This window comes from Salvelinus alpinus, chromosome 33, assembly GCF_045679555.1.
Source record: "Salvelinus alpinus chromosome 33, SLU_Salpinus.1, whole genome shotgun sequence".
Taxonomy (NCBI): Eukaryota; Metazoa; Chordata; class Actinopteri; order Salmoniformes; family Salmonidae; genus Salvelinus; species Salvelinus alpinus.
In genome coordinates, this window is record NC_092118.1 from 3,723,125 (window position 1) to 3,739,807 (window position 16,683).

General features: G+C 43.2%; 1 protein-coding gene across 4 annotated transcripts in view; it reads left to right on the top strand.

Annotated features, from left to right (window-relative positions):
* The window catches only part of LOC139563319 (low-density lipoprotein receptor-related protein 4-like), a 205,161-nt gene that overhangs the window by 68,004 nt on the left and 120,474 nt on the right, over positions 1 to 16,683 (top strand). The window lies entirely within an intron of this gene.

Genomic DNA, 16,683 nt, shown 5'->3' on the forward strand with positions numbered 1-16,683 from the left:
CAGAGGCAGTAGGGATGACCACGTGTTCTCTTGATAAGTGCATGAATTCGACCATTTTAAACGAGTACTTTTGGGTGTCAGATGGAGTAAAAAGTACATTATTTTCTTTAGGAATGTAGTAAAGTAAAAGTAAATAGTAAAGTACAGATACCCCAAAAAACAAAAGATATCATTATCATTTATTTTTATTTTTACACCACTGCCTACGAACAGTTATTGTGCTGATGTTGCTTGCAGAGGGAGTTTGGAACTCGGTAGTGAGTGTTGCAACCAAGGACAGACGATTTTCACGCGCGGTCCCGTTCTGTGAGCTTGTGTGGCCTACCACTTCGCGGCTGAGCCGTTGTTGCTCCTACACGTTTCCACTTCACAATAACAGTACTGGGGCAGCTCTAGCAGAACTTTTAAAAAAAACTGACTTTTTGGAAAGGTGGCATCCTATGACGGTACCACGTTGAAAGTCACTGAGCTCTTCAGTAAGGTCATTCTACTGCAAATGTTTGTCTATGGAGATTGCATGGCTGTGTGTTCGATTTTATACACCTGTCAGCAACGGGTGTGGCTGAAATAGCCGAATCCACTAATATGAAAGGGTGTCCACATATTTTTGTGTATATATATATATAATGTACTTTCAATCTCTATTATGGTTGTCAATACCACTGGATCGACCTCCGCTTCCCACTTTCTGTCAAATTCATCTCTGCTCTCTCATCTTCCTCCCTCTCTTCAGACCTTAGTATGTTGAAAGTGCCTCTGGATTTCCTGTCTCGGACAGTAAATCGATTTCTTTGATTGATTAAGTGATTGTATCAAAGAAGGATGAATAAAACATGAAACATACAAATTCCCAGACTCATACCACTCACCCAGGGGCCTGGGGCTTGGGTTCCTGGAGGTTGTAGTTATACCTACATGCTGTAGTGTCTGCTACAGTAGGTAGCCTAGGTGTGAGTTCTAGGGCCCCGGTGTTTACACCCACACCTCAGCCATTCCCTGTGTGTGTCTTCTCGCTCTAATCTCCCGGCCTTGCCACGGCTGTCTGCTCTGCCTGCATGGTGAGCCGTCTGCGGGAGTGTGTGTTTGTGTGTGTCAGACAGACAAAGACAGGCCTAGCCTTTTAATCATGTCTGCCTGTGAACAGACAGGAGAGAGGTAAACAGCCTAGCACGGGAAGAGCTGTTAATCACCGTTGGGGCATCACCGTTGGGGCGAGTATAAAACACAGAGATGGAGGGAGAGGGATAGAGGAGGAGGGGAATATGGAGTGGGGGATGGATTGGTTCTATTCTACAAATAGAAAGGGGAGAGGGTTAAAGAGAGTGGGAGAGTGCAGCACTTTGAATTAGGTCAGTTGTGTTGATGCGTTCTTACGTCTAAACCTTTCAGACACAAACTGGACTGTTTTATTTAGATGGCAATCACAAACATGATTGGTTGGTTAAGTGTGTGTCTGAATGAAATAATTATATACAGTTGAAGTCGGAAGTTTACATACACTTAGGTTGGAGTCATTAAAGCTCATTTTTCAACCACCCCAAACATTTCTTGTTAACAAACTATAGTTTTGGCAAGTCGGTTAGGACATCTACTTTGTGCATGACACAAGTAATTTTTCCAAAAATAGTTTACAGGCAGATTATTTCACTGTATCACAATTCCAGTGGGTCAGAAGTTTACATACACTAAGTTGACTGTGCCTTTAAACAGTTTGGAAAATTCCAGAAAATGATGTCATGGCTTTAGAAGCTTCTGATAGGCAAATTTACATAAGTTGAGTCAATTGGAGGTGTACCTGTGGATGTATTTCAAGGCCTACCTTCAAACTCAGTGCCTCTTTGCTTGACATCATGGGAAAATCAAAAGAAATCAGCCAAGACCTCAGAAAAAAATTGTAGACCTTCACAAGTCCGGTTCATCCTTGGGAGCATTTCCAAACGCCTGAAGGTACCACGTTCATCTGTACAAACAATAGTACGCAACTATAAACACCATGGGACCACTCAGCCGTCATACCGCTCCGGAAGAAGATGCGTTCTTTCTCCTAGAGATGAACGTACTTTGGTGCGAAAAGTGCAAATCAATCCCAGTACAACAGCAAAGGACCTTGTGAAGATGCTGGAAGAAACAGGTACAAAAGTATCTATATCCACAGTAAAACAAGTCCTATATCGACATAACCTGAAAGGCCGCTCAGCAAGGAAGCGACTGCTCCAAAACTGCCATAGAAAAGCCAGACTACAGTTTTCAACTGCACATGGGGACAAAGATCGTACTTTTTGGAGAAATGTCCTCTGGTATGATTAAACAAAAATAGAGCTGTTTGGCCATAATGACCATCTTTATGTTTGGAGGATAAAGGGGGAGGCTTGCAAGCCGAAGAACACCATCTCAACTGTGAAGTACGGGGATGGAAGCATATTGTTGTGGGGGTGCTTTGCTGCAGGAGGGACTGGTGCACTTCACAAAATAGATGGCATCATGAGGAATTGAACATTTTGTGGATATATTGAAGCAACATCTCAAGACATCAGTCAGGAAGTTAAAGCTTGGTTGCAAATGGGTCTTCCAAATGGACAATGACCCCAAGCATACTTCCAAAGTTGTGGCAAAATAGCTTAAGGACAACAAAGTCAAGGTATTGGAGTGGCCATCACAAAGCCCTGACATCAATCCTATAGAAAATTTGTGGGCAGAACTGAAAATGCGTGTGCGAGCAAGAAGGCCTACAAACCTGACTCAGTTACACCAGCTCTGTCAGGAGGAATGGGCCAAAATTCACCCTACTTATTTTGGGAAGCTTGTGGAAGGCTACCCGAAACGTTTGACTCAAGTTAAACAATTTAAAGGCAATGCTACCAAATACTAATTGAGTATATGTAAACTTCTGACCCACTGGGAATGTGATGAAAGAAATAAAAGCTGAAATAAATCATTCTCTCTACTGTTATTCTGACATTTCACATTCTTAAAATAAAATGGTGATCCTAAGACAGGGAATTTTTACTCTGATTAAATGTCATGAATTGTGAAAAACTGAGTTTAAATGTATTTGGCTAAGGTGTATGTAAACTTCCGACTTCAACTGTATATTCACATGCGCGCCCGCACACATAGCCTAGTTTCAGCGGAATATCATCTGCAGGCAGCAAGAGTGTGCAACTCTCAACTGGTTTTGGTATGGAGCAGCTCACAGAAGAATGACATTGGTATCCGGCAGGGTATGAAAGACTTTCAACTTATGATATCTGCCAGTAAATGCTAACTAAAGCAACAATGGGTATGCAAACCAGGTATTGAAAAAGTTTAGTCCGAAGTGTTGGTTAGTAGGCTATTTGCGATGCGCAATTGCCATCATGCACTGTTTGCATCAGGGGCGTAGACATGAGATTGGCCTGGGTGGACACAGCCCCACCCACTGGGGAGCCAGGCCCTGACAGGCCCACCCAATCAGATTGATGTGGTTTAAACATTGTTGTGGACTTAGACCATTAAATGTGTATTTCAATAAAGTGTGATTTTGAGAGTGAAAATCTGAAAAATTTATAGGAAAACTCGTAGGAAAACATGGGATTTTTCACACAGGGTGCCTTTCCTTTGCTGGGTGGGCCATTTGGGAACCTTTTGGCAAAATTAGAGTCTACCCACTTCTCCAGGCACCACTGCATAGGGCCGATGGAAAGACAGCAGTCACACACAGCATGGTGTTAAAAGGGAAGCAGTCTTTAAACTCAGACATAAAAGCCAGTAGGTCCCAATCATAAGAATACAAAAACACAACCATTAAGCATTTCCCAATCGACATGTACAACTATTACTTCCCTTTGCAAAAAAACATTTCACGTTTAGCACACAAAGTCACCGGTGAGCTAAGGTTTGAAGTGGAACTGACAGCGTTCTACCTAATTTGCAGATATGAAACAAACATACAATCGTTACATCAGTCCAAAATATCTAATTCCTAGTTGATGCTACGAAACCAACTGTATAAGAGGTTTTAAAAATAGGTTATATTTGAATCAACATTCCATGACGAACACTAAGACATTGTTGGTTGTTCAATGCATGAGTAATATGATTCACCAGTACATTTCTTCGTAGTCCCAAAAATATTGCTATCAGGTTGTAAATCACAGCCACCCCGGACATTTTGTTTTCTGCCTCCATTTGGGATGCACTGTTTCAGTTTCAATGACAATGATCTGGACAAAAACAGAGAAATGTAACTAATGTCAATACAATCAAACTAACAAGGGCAATGATCACAATCAGTCATGACATGGCTAATAGGCTAGTGTATTTATTTATGTAGCATTCAAAACATTCAGAGCCTAATGTTAGCTAGCTAGCTGCGAGGAGGATGTAATGCCATTGGGTGGGAGACTGACTTTTTCCCCTCATATCATTTTTCGGTGGATATACACAGCTAGAGATGCAGGTGTCATTTGGTTAGCCAGCAAGAACTTGTACGACTATTATCTAGTTAGCATATCTCTTGCGTTCGCAAATTCACTCTGCAGAACAACTGATGAATTTACGAATGCTCAACACCCACTGAATATGACTGGTGTCAGTAAACATAGGCAACAAAAAGAAGGGATAGTTAGTCAAGAACGCTCTGTATGACATGTAAACAGCCTTATCAGCTCTGCTGCGGTGAGTAAAATTGTGTTCTCTCATTTGTCTAGCAACTAGCACACTTTAGCCAGTTAACTTGTGTGCTTGGTTGGGACAAGCAATGTATTGGCAGACAAGCTGCAGATGGATGAGGAGGCTACCCCATCGTTTATCAGTGCAATTTTGACAGCCAACTAGCTGAAAAATGTTGAGAGTGTTTATGTTTTGTCTTTGTTAGATTTTAAGTTAATCCTGCTTTGGCTAGCATTAGTTGTTGATGTGTGAGGGAGAGAAAGCCTACCGTTTCATGGTTGCTTCATCAATAGGACTGTCAAGTTCCCAAATATAGAGGTCTTCCGTGGGGTTTACATATTTGCAGAAATCCATTCAGGTGTATTTTGTGGCTTTTGGCGAAGGCGTTTTAATGATCTAAAGCTGCGCTGTTGCAACTGCATGTAAACACACAGTCCAGTTCAAAGTGAATGATGGCAGGCCAGTGTGGCAAATGGATGGTTTGTATAAAGGCCTACTGTCACTCTGATTGGCTATAGCGCACAGGTCTGTGTAGACTCGTTTTTTTTTGCTGCAGTGTCTATTAATTCTCCAAACACACAGCTGCTTTCACACTCTAAATTGCTTTAGAGTTTTCACAAATGCCTTAGTATACAGTACCAGTTAAAAGTTTGGACACACCTACTCATTCCAGTTTTTTTTAAATTTATGCTATTTTCTACATTGCAGAATAATGGGGGAGACATCAAAACTATCAAATAACACATATGGAATCATGTAGTAACCAAAAAAAGTGTTAAACAAATTAACACATATGGAATCATGTAGTAACCAAAAAAAGTGTTAAACAAATCAAAATATATTTGATATTTGAGATTCTTCATAGTAACCACGGTTTGCCTTGATGACAGCTTTGCACACTCTTGGCATTCTCTCAACCAGCTTCACGAGGTAGTCACCTGGAATGCATTTAAATTAAAAGGTGTGCCTTGTTAAAAGTTAATTTGTGGAATTTATTTCCTTCTTAATGCATTTGAGCCAATCAGATGTGTTGTGACAAGGTAGGATAGCCCTACTTGGTAAAAAACCAAGTCCATGTTATGGCATTAACTATGGGAAGGAAGACCCATAGTTACCTCTGCTGCAGAAGATAAGTTCATTCATAAGGGTATATTTAGATTTGTTTAACATCCTTTGTTTACTACATGATTCCATATGTTATTTTATCATTTTGATGTCTTCACTGTTGTTATACAATGTGGAAAGAGTTAAAAAATATATAATAATTAAATGACTGTCAGACTTCTGTGATATGATATGATATGTCAGACTTCTGACCAGTACTGTACATAATTCTCAAACATTCTAAGAATTTATGAAAATGTGAAAATGACCATATAGAAGTGGACGCTTGTCAGAATTTGTTTTTTTTAAAGTGTCATAGTCTTCCGGGGGGTGTAAATGAACAGCTTTTAATGTTTTCATGTTGCTAAAATATGTTTTCAAAGAGATGGCTAATAATAGCACGTGCGCTGCAATAAAAAACACAGTTCCACTCACCGGATGATCATTTGAAACTTAACTTCTTGTTGAAAGTTATTCTTAAAGTGAGAAGCTAACAGTTTAGCAACAACATCCTCTTTGATAACACCTGCTGCAGCCGCTGCAAACTAGCCAACAACAAAAGCTAGCTATCTAGACCGTGGGAAAACTACTACTCGCTATTGCTCAGTGACCTTTTGGCCTTCAAGAAGGCAGAAGTTTCCATACTTTTTTGTAAAAACAGGTCCAACCTATTAAGTCAGAATGTGATTGGTTGATTCCACTGTCACTCCAACATTTTGCCCTAATACAGTTGAATGGCAGATGCCTTCATCTAGCTTCTGATGGCCTAGCCAATGACTGACTTAGCTAACTAGATTTATCTCCCCAGAGACCAGCAAAGAAAAATCCTGATTGGATATTTTTTTCTCTTCAGTGTTACCCTTTCCTTTCCAACAAAAACTGAAGAGATTAAATCAGACCATCATTGAAAATAATAATAATAATAATATGATAAGAATAATGATTTTATAAATCCCTAGCCCTTAGGACTGAACTCTTATTATGGTGGTGATTTGACAAAATTACAGCAATGTTCTTGAATTGGACTGGCATTTTTCTGGTCTCAGTCTTGACTCGGTCTCGGACCCCTTGTCCCGTCCCCCCCCCCCCCCCCCCTCTAGTCTTGGTCTCGAATCGGTCTCGCTTTAGGTGGTCTCGAACACAACACTGGACAGTAGGCTCAATCAACCAATGACTTCATTGGTTGAACTCTCCCGACGCAAAAATTCTAAAATACTGTCTAGCGGTGAAGTTTCCCTTTAAGTGCAAGGTGCGAAAAACACACATATTTTTGAAGTCAGCTGTTCAAGAGATCAAATAAGTTGGGTGAAATTACGATAGCCTTAGGCTATAGTCTAAACTTAGTTTTTTTTAATAACGGAAAGTCCTTAAGTGTCTTGTGTCTGTTGTAAACAAACGTAGTTTATATTTCCTTTTCTCTCCATTCGATAGGCTATGAATATGACTTTGGGCTATTGGCTACGCTTTCATAGTTTAAAAAGATCTAAAATCTCAAAAAGGGGACTAATAATGAGAGAACAAACAATATCATTAGCCTATAGAAAAATCGAATGACAAGTTAAGTTTAAGCTTATTAAGAAAGAAATGATCCATGTGGGCCAGAAAATCCTTCCATACGAGGTGGACATTTCCAATAAGCTATCCTCTTACTAGGCATATCATAACTTGAATACAAGTTAAAGTTATGAACAGTAGCTTATTTCCCAAATATTGAAAGTGTTGTCCTAAAGTTGCTGCTTTCAAAAATAACAAGCATGTGACGTAACATTTGATTTTAGTTTATAGCCTAAACCTAGGCACTGGCTGTTCTTAATCACAGCTTTATGAGAGATAGAACAAATGAGAGATGTATTTGTCATTATTATATGAGGTGAATAAAGCAATTATTATCCAGTTCTGAAGCCAGTTGACAGCTTCTATCATCCCATGATGTCGGCTAACTGACTATATGGTAAGACAGCCTGTTCCTCATCAGACTGCAACTGCTCAATCATGTCCACACCACACACGCACACGCACACGCACACACACACACACACACACACACACACACACACACGCACAAACCTGTTCCATGCTGAAGCTCCTACACCTGAAGGTAATATTAGAGAAGATTTGCCTGCACTTGGCCTCTGCCCGGCTTTCAACAACATTATCTTTCATCATGATTGGTCCAGTTGCAACATTCGATTTTGTCTATAGCCCATCGATCGTTTTAGCTCTTTTTTTTTTATGTAACTTTTCTTGGGTGTTGGCCAATAATAGGTGGCAACACCATCGTATATCACAATGTTTTTGGCCTTTCTAGGGAGTTTTTCCTAGCCACCGTGCTTCTACACCTGCATTGCTTGCTGTTTGGGGTTTTAGGCTGGGTTTCTGTACAGCACTTCGAGATATTAGCTGATGTACGAAGGGCTATATAAAATAAACTTGATTGATTGATTATAGGTACATAATCACAATAGGACAAAGATTGACATCGCCCAACCTTAGTTGACAGACAAAGAAATCTAATTTTTTTGCTCTATTGTAGCACTGATTGCACTGAGATTATGTGAAAATGTCTCTCTAAATTCAGTGCTGTGTTTCAGGGACGTATTTCCAGGTAACTCTATATGCTTAGAAGCTCTATGTGATTAAAGGAATGATCACACACAGCATCTGTGATGGACCTGGACTTTGCAGGGGGTTACTGAACGTTCTTAACAGCGGATATCTCCTGCTTTGCTCCCCTCCTTTTTCACGATCTCTCTCCCGTCTTAAATGGGCATTCGTGTATTTGGATTGTTTGCCCACTAAAGCTATTCTATCCCTCTTTTCAGAAGACTCCTCTTATTCTTTCATCCATTTCTATTTGGAAAGAACTGCTTCCCACCAACTTCCCCCCCAACCTTCTGCCAGTTGTGGTCATGCTCTTCACAGCGGTGCTAAAGAACGTTTGCCCCTTTCAGGCCTTGCTGTTCGGACCCTGGAGAAAATGGAGGTATGACGGTCCAAAGATATAGTGTCCCTGGTCTGAAAGAGGGACCAGGATGTCTCTATTGATCCCGTGCTAGCAGGAGGTGCGCTTGAGGTGCCCCCAGAGGAGCGTTTGGCTTTCCACTCCTGTTTTGTGAGTGTTTGACAGGTGAAATAGTGTGGGAACCACGGGGAGGGTTTTCGATAAAATTATTTTTGTTGCGCCTGTCGGGGACGTGCGGAGTGAATACTCAATAGCTCTGTAGGAGCCAGCGGTGAATGGACAAAATGGCCTCCAGTGGTAACTTCCGGTGTCTATATTGTCCTCTCTCCGCAGCTTTCAACAGAAGGGGCCAAGTGAGGATTGCCTTGATGTAATGGTTGTTGTTGATGCCATGTGTGTATGTGTGTCAGTTCGTGGGTTCTTTTGGTTTTGTGTCTCCTGGCTTGGCCTGGTTGGGAGAGTGCCATGCTAACAGATTAGCTACACGTTCCACACAGACAGCCTGTCACTAGTAGCTCCTGCACTGGGGAAGAGATGTGAATGGGGACTATCATGATCCATACAGCCAACGCTGTGGCCACACTTTAGGCCTAGTTGATTGTTTTCATAAATTAAATTGCACATTGAACCTCATCGTAAATCAACCTTGACGTCATTATAGAAGCATTGACAATTATGGTATTAGTTCTCGAAAATTGACTTTTCACGGGGGGGGGGAGAGATGGAGGTTGTGGGGGAGGTCAACCACTTTTTGACAATTTGGGTAATAGCAGGGTCATTTGGGTCCTGAGAACCCTGGAAAATGTGAGGCGCAGCTTTCTCATAGTCTCCCCTTGCTCTATTCTCCTGTTCCTCCTTTCGATTCAGTCTGTTTCCCTCGCTATTGCCAACGAAAGGAAGTGGGAGTGGGGAGAGAGTAGGAAAGGGTGGCATAGGAGAGAGAGAGTGGGACATGGAAGAGGGAGAGGAGAAAGAACCAGTTAGGAGAGATACAGAGTGAGAAAAAGAAGGGAGAGGGTGGTGGTAGGAAAGGAAGTCGTTTTTATTAACTATGATACTCTGATGAAGTGAGGAACGAGTGATATAGGGCTTTTCTCGCTTGGTGTTGTTTTAAGAAAGAGAAGGAGAGCTAGAGGGGAAAAAAGAGAAAAGAAGGATTGTTCAGAGTGAGCGCCTAGCGAGGGCCATTGTTTATCCCTCCCTTTTGAGCTAAAGAAGACGGAAGAGGTTCACACAGCACTCTCAGGCATCCCGCTGGGCACCCCGGAAGGGGGCCTTTGCAGCCGGTAAAGAGGGCTCGGCCATACAGATAAATCACACTGAATAGAGGGGTCTGTGTTTTCTGTTTTATTCTCTTTCCAAAAAGGAGCCAGAGAGAGAGAGAACTCAACCACAGGTTGTCTGCTTCAGTTCTAGAATGGTCTCGCCTTCAAGTCGCCAATTAAATGTGGGTTTTGTTGTTGTGTGTCTCACACATCATGTGCAATTTTGCACGTTTGAGTGTGTGCGTTTGTGACTCTTAAAACACACACCTATCAATCTCGAGCTACTAAGTGTCACATCACCTGTATACAAAACAGTCAACTATTGCCAAACTTAACGCACTGTGGATACTATTTTGCTGACAGAATGAGTTGCCCTAAAAGTCTTCCCTGGCGGAAACACGTGTTTGACCCAGGCCCAAACTCTTCTAGGATCTACTATTAACTTCTAGGATGTTGTTCTCCAGTGTCTGATGAAGGGACAGGGTGACAACATGGTGGATGATGACAAATTGGTCTTTGTAAGGTGGCGTCTTGTAGCAGTCACATTCTGCTGAGCGGTCTTCTTCAGAATAAGACTTTCCACATGTGTGTGTCCTCAAATGTTTTGTGTATGCGTGCCTGTTTGAGACAATTGTTTTATAGGTCAGTGTTGGACTGATAGCAGGGCCATATGAACTCTACTCATATTGACAATCTCCGTGAGACATTTTCAAATGTAATGAACTCCATGGAGAAAAAAAAGAGGAGGAAGGGTAGTAGATTTTGGTAGACAGAAGGTGCTCTTTGGTAAAAGGGGTAAATTGGTTATCAAAAAGAAATGAGGACCAAGGTACTCTTCATATAATTAATTAAAATGCCTTTATTTGTATGGCATGTTCAATAGAAAAAGGTTTTAAAAAATCAATGCTTTTCGGCTGCATGGCCTTCGTCAGGGAGTACAAAGAAATAATAATACAATGTCCTTTTTTGAAAAGCTTTTTCCAATCAGACCTAATTAGAAGAGGGAGTGGTTACAAAATTGATTGGACAACACCTAGTAAGCAATACTATACACATTAAAAAGTAAAATACTGTAGATATGTTATCCATTTTTTTTACTCCAAGCTAGAAGCATCAGAAGGTCTAGAAAGGTAGTCCTAACCTTAAATATGTCTGGGCAAAGTGCCAAGAAAAGGAAAGCAATCTATTCCCTAGTACACTAGAACACAGCAAACATGGCCGACAACAGTCTAAACATAGCTGAGGGCAATAGAGCAAAATGTCCACTAGATGACAGCAAATGGACCTATCACGACCCTACAGAAAAGGTGAGAAATCCATATCTTCATTTAAACCAGGGTACTTAGTGGCCTGTAGTTTGTAAATCCAAAACCTTTCCCTTTAGTTTAACTGTTTAAGACGGTCCCCTTTTCAAATTGATGCCGGAACATGATCAATACTCATAGCTTGTAAGGAGGCAGGGTTGCCATGGTGTAAGGTCTTGTAGTGCCTTGCCGTGGGGTAGTCTCCATTGCCTACCCGTATGGCGTACTTGTGTTCCGCTAAGCGGACTTGAAGGTGTCTCTTTGTCCGTCCAATGTAGAACACCTTGCACTGTGCACATTCCAATCTGTAGATGACGTGAGTGGTTTTACAGTTAATGAAATGCTTGACGTGATACTCCATTTTAGAAGCTGTGTCAACAAAATACTTTTTCTGTGCAATATTTCTACAATGGTTGCACTGGTTGCATTTAAAAGAGCCCTTGGGTTTGTGGTCTAGCCAAGATTTTTGAGAGTCACCAGGAAGATAGCTGTGGACTCATTTGTCATTTAGGGTAGGACATCTCTTAAAGCTTATGACTGGCGGCTCTGGGAAGACTTGGCGTAGTAGCATATCGCTTTGGATGATTCCCCAATTATTTTTAATGATTATTTTAATGTTCTCTGCTTCGGTGCTGTATTTTGTAACAAAGTACACTCTCTGATGTATCACGAGGCACGCCCCTTCGCAACAAGTTCTCTCTGTCAAGTCGGCCGCCCTTATACCTGCATCTTTCAGGACCTGAGTGCTGTAGCCCCGACTCAAGAAGCGATTCTCCAATTCAGCAGATTTGACACTGTAGTCGGTTTCCTGATCGCAAATTCTGCGGACTCTTTGGAATTGGCCATATGGAATGTTCTCTTTTAGCCTTTTGGGGTGAAAGCTGTCTGACCTCAGAATGGTGTTCCCATCTGTAGGCTTCCTAAAGATTGTTGATTTTTACTGATGGGACTCAAGGTCCCAAAAAATGTATGTTATCCTTGCTGTACTCCATAGTTAGTTTGATGTTAGGGTTAATGCTGTTAAGGTATTGGTGGAAGGAAATAAGTTCATCTTCTGAGCCGGACCAGAACAGGCAAACATCATCAATATAGCGTCCCCACCATATAATCCGATCAAAGAACTGGTTATTAGAAGGATCCAAAATGAAATCATTTTCCCATTTATCCAAGTACAAACCAGCTCCCAATGCACATCCTTTGACTTGTTTAAAAATACGGTCCTGAAAGACAAAGATGTTATTATTACTCCATGTTGTGAACTAAAGTCTTATTGTTATGGAAGATGTGGTGCCAACATGGAGGGCTTGCTGACTTTTCTACATAATATCTACATGGCCGTTCTGCACTTTTCATTACAAGCCATTAGGGATGGGTATTTGAAATGATTTAACTACTAGAATAATATCCAGATTTTTTTCCCAGATATCCGGATTGTAAAAAAAAAAGTATAAAATGCCACAACAGCAGACAGTGCGCAGTTGTTTTCAGGGTGTTATATCAGTAGTCTTTGGCTAACAGTAGCCTAGGCGAATCCAAGATGGCGTAGCAGTCGGACGTGTGTTTGTATTGTCCTGTATTGTCCTGTCGTGTGTAAATAGTAAATAGTAAATAGTCTTCGTATTTTTCGTATACATTTCGTATATATTTTAATTTCACTTTCCATCTAGGAACTGAATATACATTCCTACATTCCGCCTCACCCAATGTGGTACGGACCTGCTATTTTTTTTTATACTTCAGAACCATAACCCCAAGCAGAAGCTAGCCAGATAACTAGCTACTAGCTAGTAGTCAGTTAGCCACTGCTGCGGTCTTCACCCTCAACTCGGACACAGCCAGCTTCAATACCGGGCCAATACCTGCCAGTCTGCAAGCGCGATATCAACCCAGAGCATATAGGACTGCTTTTTCTCTACCACATCACCGGATTCCTGACGCAAGCTCTGGACAATTACACCGTATCATCACAGCTAGCTAGCTGCAACCGAGTGGCTACTACTGGCTAACACCTCTGTCCCGAAGCAAGCACCAGTTAGCCTTGAGCTAGCCTCGAGCTAGGCCCATCTGCCGGCTAGCTGAAGAGGTCTACCAGCGAATTCTTGGGCTACAATACCAGCTACAAGCTAATTTAGCCATTTTTTTTTGCCGCTGCTAGTAGCTTTTACCTTCTGCACAGACACCAGCCCTGTTATTAGCCTGGATATTACTCACCAATTTACCAGCATCGGACTGTCTCTCGACAACAACGCCGGATTCCTGCCGTAATCCCTGAGCCACTGCTTCTGATCCTCACAGCTAGCTTGCGGCTAGCACAGCTAGCGCCACTGCCACGAAGCTAGCACCAGTTAGCAAACACAATTCTACAATTCACAACCTCTCTTTCGCCATCGCCATCTGGCTTGGATTCTCTGTCGACACGACCACGTCTGAGCAGACCCCCTCCGTCTGAGCAGACCACCCCCCGGGCTACTAACTTTAAACGCCGCGTGCTAGCTTAGTGGAGGCCTCCTCTGCTCCATCTACGGCTGCCCCCTGGACACTATGATCACTTGGCTACATAGCTGATGCATGCTTGACTGTCCATTAATTCACGGTACTCCATTCTGTTTATTTGTGTTTTATCTGTCGGCTCTGTGCTTTAACTCAGGATCTGTGTGTAGTTAATCCGACCCTCTCTGCCTAGTCGTCGCCATTTTTACCTGTTGTTGCTGTGTTAGACTAGCACCCTGTTATTGCTGCTGTTATCTTACCTGTTGTTTTAGCTAGCTCTCCCAATCAAGACCTGCAATCACTTTATGCCTTATTGTATGTCTCTCTCAAATATCAATATGCCTTGCATACTGTTGTTCAGGCTAGTTTTCATTATCATTGTTTTGGTTTGCAATGGACCCTGTAGTTCCACTCTCCGTACCTCTGATACCCCCTTTGTCCCACCCCCCACACATGCGGTGACCTCACCCATTGAGACCAGCATGTCCAGAGATACAACCTCTCTTATCATCACCCAGTGCCTGGGCTTGCCTCCGCTGTACCCGCGCCCCTCCATACCCCTGTCTGCACATTATGCCCAGAATCTATTCTACCACGCCCATAAATCTGCTCCTTTTATTCTTTGTCCCCAACGCTCTAGGCGACCAGTTTTGATAGCCTTTAGCCGCACCCTCATCCTACTACTCCTCTGTTCCTCGGGTGATGTGGAGGTAAACCCAGGCCCTGCATGTCCCCAGTCACCCTCATTTGTTGACTTCTGCGATCGAAAAAGCCTTGGCCTCATGCATGTCAACATCAGAAGCCTCCTCCCTAAGTTTGCCTTACTCACCGCTTTAGCACACTCTGCCAATCCTGATGTCCTTGCCGTGTCCGAATCCTGGCTTAGGAAGGCCACCAAAAATTCTGAGATTTCCATACCCAACTATAACACTTTCCGTCAAGATAGAACTGCCAAAGGGGGAGGAGTTGCAATCTACTGCAGAGATAGCCTGCAAAGTTCTGTCATACTTTCCAGGTCTATGCCCAAACAGTTCGAACTTCTAATTTTAAAAATTAATCTCTCCAGAAATAAGTCTCTCACTGTTGCCGCCTGCTACCGACCCCCCTCAGCTCCCAGCTGTGCCCTGGACACCATCTGTGAATTGATCGCTCCCCATCTAGCTTCAGAGTTTGTTCTGTTAGGTGACCTAAACTGGGATATGCTTAACACCCCGGCAGTCCTACAATCCAAGCTTGATGCCCTCAATCTCACACAAATCATCAAGGAACCCACCAGGTACAACCCTAAATCCGTAAACATGGGCACCCTAATAGACATTATCCTGACCAACCTGCCCTCCAAATACACCTCTGCTGTCTTCAATCAAGATCTCAGCGATCACTGCCTCATTGCCTGTATCCGCCACGGGTCCGCGGTCAAACGACCACCCCTCATCACTGTCAAACGCTCCCTAAAACACTTCTGCGAGCAGGCCTTTCTAATCGACCTGGCCCGGGTACCCTGGAAGGATATTGACCTCATCCCGTCAGTTGAGGATGCCTGGTCATTCTTTAAATGTTACTTCCTCACCATATTAGACAAGCATGCTCCGTTCAAAAAATGCAGAACCAAGAACAGATATAGCCCTTGGTTCACTCCAGACCTGACTGCCCTCGACCAGCACAAAAACATCCTGTGGCGAACTGCAATAGCATCGAAGAGCCCCCGCGATATGCAACTGTTCAGGGAAGTCAGGAACCAATACACGCAGTCAGTCAGGAAAGCAAAGGCCAGCTTTTTCAAGCAGAAATTCGCATCCTGTAGCTCTAACTCCAAAAAGTTCTGGGATACTGTAAAGTCCATGGAGAACAAGAGCACCTCCTCCCAGCTGCCCACTGCACTGAGGCTAGGTAACACGGTCACCACCGATAAATCCGTGATAATCGAAGACTTCAACAAGCATTTCTCAATGGCTGGTCATGCCTTCCTCCTGGCGACTCCAACCTTGGCCAACAGCCCCGCCCCCCCCGCTGCTACTCGCCCAAGCCTCCCCAGCTTCTCCTTTACCCAAATCCAGATAGCAGATGTTCTGAAAGAGCTGGAAAACCTGGACCCATACAAATCAGCTGGGCTTGACAATCTGGACCCCCTATTTCTGAAACTGTCCGCCGCCATTGTCGCACCCCCTATTACCAGCCTGTTCAACCTCTCCTTCGTATCATCTGAGATCCCCAAGGATTGGAAAGCTGCCGCGGTCATCCCCCTCTTCAAAGGGGGAGACACCCTGGACCCAAACTGTTACAGACCTATATCCATCCTGCCCTGCCTATCTAAGGTCTTCGAAAGCCAAGTCAACAAACAGATCACTGACCATCTCGAATCCCACCGTACCTTCTCCGCTGTGCAATCCGGTTTCCGAGCCGGTCACGGGTGCACCTCAGCCACGCTCAAGGTACTAAACGACATCATAACCGCCATCGATAAAAGACATTACTGTGCAGCCGTCTTCATCGACCTGGCCAAGGCTTTCGACTCTGTCAATCACCATATTCTTATCGGCAGACTCAGTAGCCTCGGTTTTTCTAATGACTGCCTTGCCTGGTTCACCAACTACTTTGCAGACAGAGTTCAGTGTGTCAAATCGGAGGGCATGTTGTCCGGTCCTCTGGCAGTCTCTATGGGGGTACCACAGGGTTCAATTCTCGGGCCGACTCTTTTCTCTGTATACATCAATGATGTTGCTCTTGCTGCGGGCGATTCCCTGATCCACCTCTACGCAGACGACACCATTCTATATACTTCCGGCCCTTCCTTGGACACTGTGCTATCTAACCTCCAAACGAGCTTCAATGCCATACAACACTCCTTCCGTGGCCTCCAACTGCTCTTAAACGCTAGTAAAACCAAATGCGTGCTTTTCAACCGTTC